We start from the raw sequence: 9,667 nt of genomic DNA on the forward strand, positions 1-9,667 counted from the left end.
GCGCCGGGCAGCGGCCTCTCCCGGCTGCTGGAGCTGGACCACCGGGAAGGCCGCAGGCTGAGGCGCCTCGAGCGGGCGCCCCTGGGGTCCACCATGATCTGAGGCCACAGCACCCCCTTTCCACTTAAGCTCCTTGAGGGCTGGGCTTCTAGCACAAGGGCGGGATTCATCACGCTTGGCCTTTCCCTGTGGGGGCTCCCCATCTGAACTCTGCTCAGCCCGGGTGGCCTACACCCCCATTCCTCCAGCCTGCCCCACCCCAGGTCTCCAAGGGGTGCTCATCGCTTAACTCCCAGCTCCAATTCTGCCCCCCCCATGGCTTCCTTGCAGGTCCCAAGCAGCAGCCCGCAGCACCCCTGGTGTGTCTCCCAGAGCCTAGGACCTTGCCTTCCCGAACCTCACCTGCCCAGGCGGGCGACTCACCTGCAGTCAGACTCTCTCAACCCAGAAGCCGGGGTGAGGGGTCCTCTGCCTCTCCCACGGCCCGGCGCGGGGTGCTCGGCACACGGAAGTGTTCTGTGAGCACCTGGCCGATGGGCTCCTCTTCCCCGTCCACCCTCCAGCCGCCCCCAGGACGGAGCAGCGAGCGCTTCTCCAGGGCCTGCTCGGACGCGAGTCCTAGGTGCCTTCCTGGCCCCCAGGCACTCCTGAGCACGCTATTTCTAGTCACCGACTTCCTCCAAGCCCACCTGCGCGGTGGGGTCATCGCCCACACTTGTGGAATTCTTACAAGCAAACAAACGAGGACTTCTCAAAGCTCCTCACGCCTGTTCTCTTTCCAGACTCGCAATATCTCATTACAGGACGTTCACGCCAGGCTTACCCCCATTTCACACACATGGGCAGCCCAGCCGGCGTGTCAGGTGGGGTTTCCAAGAAAGTAAACCCACTCACACACCTCCGCAGAGCTTGCAGTCTGGCCTGTTCCCTGACGCCACAGGAGGTGCGAGCTGGCCATGCAGTGGCCTGGGCCTGTCACTGCCTCGAGGCCCGCGTTCAGGTGAGAACTCAGCGCTGAGCGTCCCAGGGGCCTCTGGCCCTGCACGGGCTGCTTTGACTCTGTTAGGATTCCTGGCGGGAAGCGCCCAAGTCCAGACTCAGAACAAGGGGCTGCGCTGGTGAGGAGGGAGGAAGCAGTTGAGAGGTGCAGAGGCAGCTGCCCTGGCATTTATCCAGGGGGTGAGGCTGCTTGGAAGGGGGAGGGGCGGGGCCTAAGAGGTAGGAAACACTCCTTGAGCATCGAAGTGGTTCTCTTAATGAAATAACCTACCCTAAAATCCAGGACTCAACCCCCACACAGTACCGCCTCCTCAATTTCTAAAGTTCCACTAGAATCGATGAGGACGCGCCGGGCTTCTCTGAGGAAGCTGCACTCGAGCCCGTTTCTGTAGCCACCGCGTCTTGCACGGTCCTTTCCTGAAGGGCAACGTGGTGCATTAAAAAGATCCCAGGAGTATTGGGAAAGCGAGGAGCTGGGTGCGAGAAGGCTGCCCGTGATATGACTAAGGGCCACAGGGAAACTGCAGAGGAATTCTCTACAGAAGAAATGGAGGAGGATTTTAATCAACATAATACTCGAGAGACCTAACTAAAGTGGCTATGCATACATTTTTAAGTATAAATAATACACAAATCGATAAGGTTAATGAATTTTGCACATGAGCAAAACATCCACATAAAAACTAAGGGGGAGGGGAAGGGGGAAAAGTAACCGAAACTCAGGTAGGTTCTATCAAGTTTGCAAGAAACACACTTCCTATCGTATACGTTGTTTTTCAGAATACAGGAAAAAAGAACAGGAACTTCTCAGCTGTATAATCTTGTTTCCAAAACTAGATGCAGAGGATTCAAGAAAAATTCAGATTCATTTCATTTATGAATACAGTTGTAAAACTCCTGAATAAAACACTAGTTAATTAAGTCTAATAGTGTATTTAAAAAAGACAACATGATAGTCAAGTAGGGCTGTTCTCAGGAGTGCAGACAGCTTGCTGAGCCCCTGGCCTTTCTTACCTCCTGTCACTCACAAGGAGCAAGAGTATGCAGAATAGCATACTGAGGCTTTATAATGAAATAAAAATGCCTCAGTTCAACCAGAGAGAGACAGTACATTCATCATTTAAAAAAAATGTAAAACATGTTCTCCCTTCAAATCAATTACAGCACAAAATAATAATAATCAAAACAGTAAGGTATTTGAATAAAATAGACACACATCAGTGGAACGGAATTGATAGTCAAGAAAAACCCACACTGATAGGGACAGTTGAGTCACAAAAAAGGAGCCAGAAGCATACACTAGAGGAAAGTCTCTTCAACAACTATGTTGGAAACCTGGACAACCACACACAAAAGAATGATACTAGACCACTATCTCATACCACACAGATATTAACAGTGAAACAAGGACTTTGACATTAAGACCTGAAGCCATGAAATACCCAGATGAGAGGCGTAAGAAGATATGGTAGAGGCACACCATGGACTACTATTCAGTTATAAAAAAGACAAATTCTTGGGGGGATTATTCTAAATGAAACAAACGAGAAGGAACAAGCCCAATACCAGCTGGTTTTACCCACATGTGAACTGTAAAGAAACAAAACAAAGGAACAGACAAAACTAAACCAAAGCCAACCCCAGAAACTGAACTTCAGACCTGAGGCTCAGGGAGGGAGGGGGGTGAACAGAGGAGGAACGGTGCAGGGGGCCGTGGAGGAGGGCTACCAGGGGGCCTTGGCCATGTGGCAACACACACCTGAGCCCCTAAAACAGTGTTGTAAACCAGCACCGCCTCAATACAAATAAAATACAAAAGGGTGTTGGCCACGTGTCATCCAGGCCCTGCTGTGAGGTCAGAAGATCAAGGACACACCGGGAGCTGGACCTTCACTTCTGCCACTATCTTGAGAATTTTCTAGAGACTCTGTCTATAAGGAGGGGTCAGCGAGATGGGTCAGATCCCTTTGGGTCCTGTCTGGCCCCATCCTGGCATGTTAACACCTTTTCTCCTAGCCCAAAGTGCCCCGTGGAGTCCCGCCCCTGGCTGGAGGAAGTGGCCTGCATGAGGCACCCCCCCCCGGGGTCCCCCATCCCGCGGCCCCCCTGCCACTGACCTGCACAGCCCCTCTGCTGCACCAGCATCTGCTTGAGCTCGCTGAACTCGCCCGCGCCCTCGGGGGACCCGTCCAGCGCGCCGTCCTGCTCGGGCAGGTCCAGGTCCGGCTGCTCCCCGCAGGGGTCCCCCAGCTCCGAGTCGGGGAAGCCGTGCTCCTCCACCTGGCCCATCAGGGGCTCGGGCGTCTCCAGGCTCTCGGAGCCCTCATCGTTGGTTTGCACCTCGATCTTAATCACGATCCCGTCGTGCGCTGGGGGCGGCAGGGGCAAAGACCCACAGTGAGCGCCTGAGCCATGTGCCCGCCCAGGGCTGCCCGCCCGGGAATTCACACCAGTGACTTGTATCAGTGACCGAGGGCTCAGCCCGCGTGGCGGAACGCAGACACGGGACCTTCTGGACGTCCTGGAGCTGCCCACAGCACAAACCCCGCGCCTGCTTCGTTCCCCTGACCCCTACAACGCTCCCCCGTTTGTAGAATGTGCCAGGGCCCGAGGCGTGGCCCGATCCCGGCTGGGTTGGCTTTCCTCCTAGTCCCCGAGCCCTTCCTGCCCACTCCCCGGCCCAACACCACAGACCGGGCACCCCGCCCGCCTCGGCCAGGCTGCGGCCAGCGCACTCCGGGGCGCTGGGCTGGGCTTCCACTCGGCAGCCCCCAGAACCAGGACTCTGGGAGGCCACTGTCTGCCTTCCCTCCACTCCCGTTTTCCGAGGTGGAAGGGAACCGCTATGACGAACTGGTCTTCTCTGTGCTCATGCAGCTATTCATGACAGCAGTTTCAGCCGGTTTTTGTTTTCTGGCCAATATTGATCTTTGAAGGAAACAGCAACAACAGTCCTCTCTTGCTTTCCTCATCCAAGGGCCTTGTCAAACGGCTTCCAAGCGCGTCTCCGGGCTGAGCCCGGCTTTCCCCAGCGCTGCGCAGCCGGGGCCCAGGAGCCCGAGGCGGTGGCTGTCCCCCCCCGCCCCTCGCCCCGGGCTCCTGCTGACCGGCTCTACACACACTTCTGTGCCCTCGTATCCCACGACACGGAGGCCTTGGCTCCTCGGAGCCCCAGCGATGGGCCGGACCTCCCACCCACAGAGGCCGTCGGGCGCCGGCCAGCAGGTACCCCATCTCTGCCAGCGCCCCGCCCGGCCCCTCGCAGCCGCCTCCGCCGCCACTGCCCAGCTCCGGGGACCGAGCCCACAGTCCCGCCGGGCTGGGCCCCGCCGGGCGGCCTCCCATTCCCCTGCGCCCCGCGGCGACCGGCAGCTGGAAGGCCCCGGGGCTCACCCCAGCTTCCGCCGGCACGCCACCGCCCCTCAGACTGAGTCCCCAGATGTCCCCAGCCTCCTCTCGCTCACGGGAAAAGGCGGCGTCACCCACAGTGCACCCTAACTCCCGCCCACGGGGGCCCTAAGTCAGCATCCGCCTCCCCTTCCTCCCCAGCTCTGCCTCCCGCCTGCCCCTCCCTGGCCCCCGCCCGGCCCGCGTCTCCCGCGTCTCCCCCTCTCCGTCTCCGCTTCGGTCTCTCTCCCCACTCGACCCCAGACGCGACAACTCCAGCGTCAGAAAACACCTCCCAACTCCACAAACTCCTTCAAAGGCTGCTCTTCTCCTCCCTACGATGATTTTAAAAATGATTTATTTATTTACGCACACAAGAGCTGGGGTGCAGGCCAGAGGTGTGGGGTGGGGGTGAGAGGACTCCCCAGAGACAGTGGGGAGCAGAATAGGTGATTTCAGTAGATCCGCTGCTGAGGGGCGCAGTGGCGAGACAGGAGGGTCTGCCGCGCCTGGGGGTCCCTCCCTGGCGGGGATCGAACTTGCGCAGCAGTGGCTGTGGCCAGTCTCATAGTGCTGGGACGTAACCCCTGTCCCCACCAGGGAGGCCCACGGTGGTTTCAACCACACTGTGTCCCTTCTGGGTAAACATGCAAGAGTCACCGTGGCTGCAAAGCTGTGTCCCTGGGCTGTGAACACTGGGGTTCGAAGCAGACCCCCTCACCCTGGGATGGGCCCACGACCAAGACCCCCAGTCTCCCGAAACCACCCCTCCCTTCCAGAGCACTCGAGCAGGTCCTCCTGGGGATGCGATTCCGTCATCCCTTTCCCCCTGGAACTTCTGTTTGCCTCTGCTCTGCCCGATCCTGCACGGGGACGTGCTCCATGCTCAGGGTCTCTCGCTGCTCCCCTCACCTGCTGCCACACAGACGAGCCGGTGCAGAGACTGGCTCAGCTTCCCTTTCCACCACCCCAGGGCTCAGTGTTCACCCCATCACCGTCCAGGTGGGAACAGAAGCCCGGCGGGGCTGTGTCTTCCAAGAGCAGCCGGGCCGCAGGCGCCCCTCTCCGGGGATGATTATCCTCACGGCCTGGCAGGTCCAGGCACCTGCGCTGGGGTGCGGGGGCCCGGCGGGGTGGTGAGGGGCTGCTCATCCCTGTCTTTGGGCTTCCGAGGGTTAATGTCGGGAAGCGCGGGTTTACTCAGCGTCACAAACAGGCGGTCGTCACAGGACGACCCCCAATCAAGCCCTCTTCCAATTTTGTTGGGGAAAACTTGGGGCGACCAGCGGACCTTGCCATAGTGTTCACAGCAGCTCGGCAGGGGCCACACCCCCGCCGACTGTGGGCTTGGGGAGACCCCCGGCCAGGGCAGGCTGGGGCCTTCCCTCCGCAGCCCAGCCGGGAGGTGAGGACCAGCGTCTGGGGCGCACCGCAGGCAGACAGGCTGGGGACCCTGCCTGACCCCCGCCCCGCCCCGCTCTACAAGGGTCACGCCAAGCTCCGGCTGCGTGGAGTCTGCCCCTTCCTGGGGCGCGGCGCTCCAGGCCCCCGCGCTGGTGGCGCCCAGGGAGGCCTGCGCTCCCGCCGGACTCCGGAGCTGGGCGGCCAAGCTGCGCTCGCGAGCTGCCGTTTCCTCCCCACTCGGAAGTAACCACAGACCCACTCCCCGGAAGACGGCGGGCGGCCAGAGCGGCGCTTCAAAGCAGGGGCAAGTGTCTGGGAGAAACGGGAGTGGCCGCCTCTGGCCTCCCGCCTGGAGGAAACAGCGAGTCCCTGCACAGAGCTCTCAGCCACAGAGATGACGGAGGAGGCAGGAAAGCAGACGTGCATGATGAAACCACCCGGCGGCAGGGGGAGGACCCAGGCGGCTCGGCGCTGCCCGCTGCCAGCGCCAGGCCCCGACGCCAGGCCGGCCTGGCGCCCCCAGGGCGCTCGGCACCCGTCATCCTGTGCTGCACCTCGTCTTCGGAGAGAATTTCTGCGGCTCGGCTTCAGCGCAGCTGGTGAGCGTGCCGTGGTCATCTCGCGGCCACGTGTCTCCCTCAGAACGGCTGCGAGCTGCAGAAACCGATCCTGCAAGTTGTTTTCGAACGGACCGAATGTTTGCGGACGTCCAACTCGGTGATCAACAGGGCGGAGTGTCAGCGCGTGGACACCGAAGCCTGGCAGTATCCACACTCTAATTTTTTTGTTTTCCGGAGAAAAAGCCATCTCGGGTTTCAAGTGCGTGTCTATGTTTCTGAAAAGCTGACAGGCTCAAGGCTCGTGGTCGTCACACTTGCTGTTTGCCACACACACCTGGCACGAAACCACGCCCCAGGAAGCGCCTGCATTCAACTGGCGACTCTGAGCCCGCAGAGCCTCGGAGACGACACATCTGGCTGCAGAACAAGCTGAAGGGGCCGCCCGCAGGCGCGCTGCGTGAAAGCCACGTCACACGTGGACACGCTCGTGTCTGCGCTGCCAGGAGGTTAGGCCCGCATTTAAAAAGCTTTCACATGGGCCCTGCCTGGGGCGCAGCGGGTTAAAGCACAGCACTGAGAAGCTGAAGCCGCTTCCGCATGAGTTCAATTCCCGCTGGCCCCGGAGGTGACCACAGGGCGCGGCAGACCTCTCCTGACCCACCCGCTGCTCCCCTCAGCAGTGGACTTCGTCATCTGCCTGTTCTGCTCCCCACTCTGTCTCTGGTGAAGCCTCTCACCCTCCGCATCTCTGACCTGTACCCCAGTTCTGTATGAATAAATAAATACATCTTAAAAAAAAAAAAGCTTCACGATGGTACTGAAGAGGCGAACTGCCCACAACAAGCGGCAGAGCTGTCCCACGGAGCCCCTGGGGCCAGCCCAGGGTCCCTCTGGAAGGCCCAGGAAGCCCACAGCTCCCCCCCAGAGGCAGCTGCCGTCTTCCGCCCGCTGGGTGTGGGTGCGGGCACAGCGCAAGGGGGACCCCGGCCCGGGCCTCACAGGGCCTGCGGCGGCCCAGGACTCCGGGAAGTTCCGGCAGACCCGCGAAGGCCTCTTTCTAAAGGCTCTCCAGTGCCCGAGCGGGCGCGCCCCCAGGGCACACGGCGGCTCCCCCAAGCTGAAGTCGCCCCGGCGGCTGCGACAAGCGGCTTCACGTGAGGGCAGAAAAGCTGCCGAAGAAGAGTGTCCTTCTTCATTTGTTTTTCTAAAGATTCATTTATTTATGCACACAAGAACTGGGGTACCGGCCGGCGAGAGGCTTCACTGGAGCGGGGAGCAGAACAGGCAGACCCCCTGAGGGAGCAGCGGGGCAGGGCCTGCTGCCCCGGGGCCTCTCCCTGGCCGAGGCTGTGGCGGCCTCTGCACAGTCTTGAGACTCACCCCTGCGCCCCCAGGGAGGGCCCTGAATTTTTAATTTTTTAAAATGCTGCCTGCACATAGGCCAGAGGGCAGAAGGAGATGTTGAGAAGTGTTTTAAAAACAAGCACCCTCCCCCCTCAGGCCCCCCCCCCGCCGCCCCCAGGGCGACCGCTGCCCCCGCAGAGGCCTTACTGCTCTGGGTGCCGCTCACTCTGTCCTCCTGGCTGGGGGCTGCAGGCGAGGACCCTGCCCCGGCTCCTCCACCCCTGGACCCTCCCCGATTCCGGATTCCGCCTGCGACTGGGGTTGGAGCCACCGGGGAGTTCAGGCTCCTGGGTCCCAGAGCGCTGCCCCAAGGGAGCCACGCCCCGTGTGCCCAGTGAACCTCCCTGCTTCGCGCTCGGAGAAGGTGCTCGGACCCCTCCGACGAGCTCAGCCCGGACCGGCTGCCTCCCAGTGAGCAGCTGCCTTCGGGACACCCCACTCCGCTCCCCGCCAGCACCCAGGGACTCCCCTCGCCTCTCGGCTGGGGCTCCTAACACCTCTCTCTTGGCCCGCGCCTCTCTCATCTGGCGCAGAGCCTCTCCCGGCCTGACAGGAGACCTGGAAGCTCTCGGACGTGTCCGCCGCACACTGCCGCCGAGCTAGGGTAGCCTGGCCGGAGCAGACCCCAGCATGGCTGCACGCCCTTCTCCATTTCAGGGGCGCCGCCCTCCTGCCAGAGGCGTCCAGCACCCCCTGCCGCTCTTCCTGGGCACTTCCAGGGCCTCCTTGGCCCAGTAGCTCTGAGTCCCATGAAAAACTGGGGCACAGAGCTCTGTGTCCCGCAGATCTGGAGTTGCTCTGGTGCTTTCCATGCAGACAGTGAGGCGCCAGCCTCTCCCCCCAGGCCCCGGCCTCCCCCTCCAGGCCCCGGCCTCTCCCCCAGGTCCCGGCCCCCCCCCCCAGGCCCCGGCCTCTCCCCCCAGGCCCCGGCCTCCCCCCCAGGAACTCCCATTATCTGGATGTCGCTTCTGTTCTTCGCCTTCTTTTTCCTGATTTTCTTTTTGCTCTGTATTCTGACACGCATGCTCAAATCTGCCTTCTAACGTGGCCGCTAAGTTTTTAGTTTTTATTATTATATTTCTATTTCCGTTCATTTCTCTTGTTCTTTCTGAATAAGCATCACACTACTGTGTCCTGCATGCAGCCACTTCTTTTCCCAAGAAGCAAGCGCTTCACGGGCGCGCACGGATGCCGACACGAAGCAGGCCAGCCCTCCCTGCTCGCACGCGCTGACGCCCCCCGCGGGGCTGTTTTCCTGCAGCCTCTTCCCTGCCCGGTCTCTGTGGCAGAAGTGTCCCGCACCGTCCCGTGGCTCTTGGCTGTCGGTCACGTCTGAAGCAGGAAACTTGTCTCCTCCAGAGGACGCTCGGCCCGGCCTCGCGGCAGGGCTTGCTGACTGAGGCTCCCGGCAGGACGGGCCGGCCGCTGCCCCGGGAGGCCCCCTGGCCCTGAAACTCAGTGTCCAGCCCTGGGCGGGCGCCTCTGGCAGCCCTCTGGACGAAGGCCGCCCGCCCACACATGCCTGCTGTCACTCTGGCCCCCGCCCTACACCTGTCCCTGGCCAGAGGCGGTCAGTCCCGCCGGCCCCACCCCGAGAGAGAGCCTCCGCGTGGGCCAGCGGGCGCCAGCTGTGGGAGGGGCGGTGGGGAAGGGGGACGTGGCCGTGCGCAGAGGCACCTCCGCTCCCGTTTCTGGCCTCACCGTGGTTCCCAAGACTGCGGTGCCCCCGAAGACTCCCGGTGCCCCCCTGCCCTCCGCTGCAGGCGTCTGCTCCACTCCCCAGGGCCCGCGTGGGCTGTTCCCTAAACCCCCGGCACCTGGCCACCGACCGTGGCCGACCACTGCCGCTGCCATCCTCGGCTCCGGGAGTCCGAAAGTCCGAGAGTCCGGGAGTCCGGGAGTCCGGGAGTCCG

Source organism: Condylura cristata, unplaced genomic scaffold (assembly GCF_000260355.1).
Source record: "Condylura cristata isolate star-nosed mole 26May11 unplaced genomic scaffold, ConCri1.0 scaffold00042, whole genome shotgun sequence".
Lineage (NCBI taxonomy): Eukaryota > Metazoa > Chordata > Mammalia > Eulipotyphla > Talpidae > Condylura > Condylura cristata.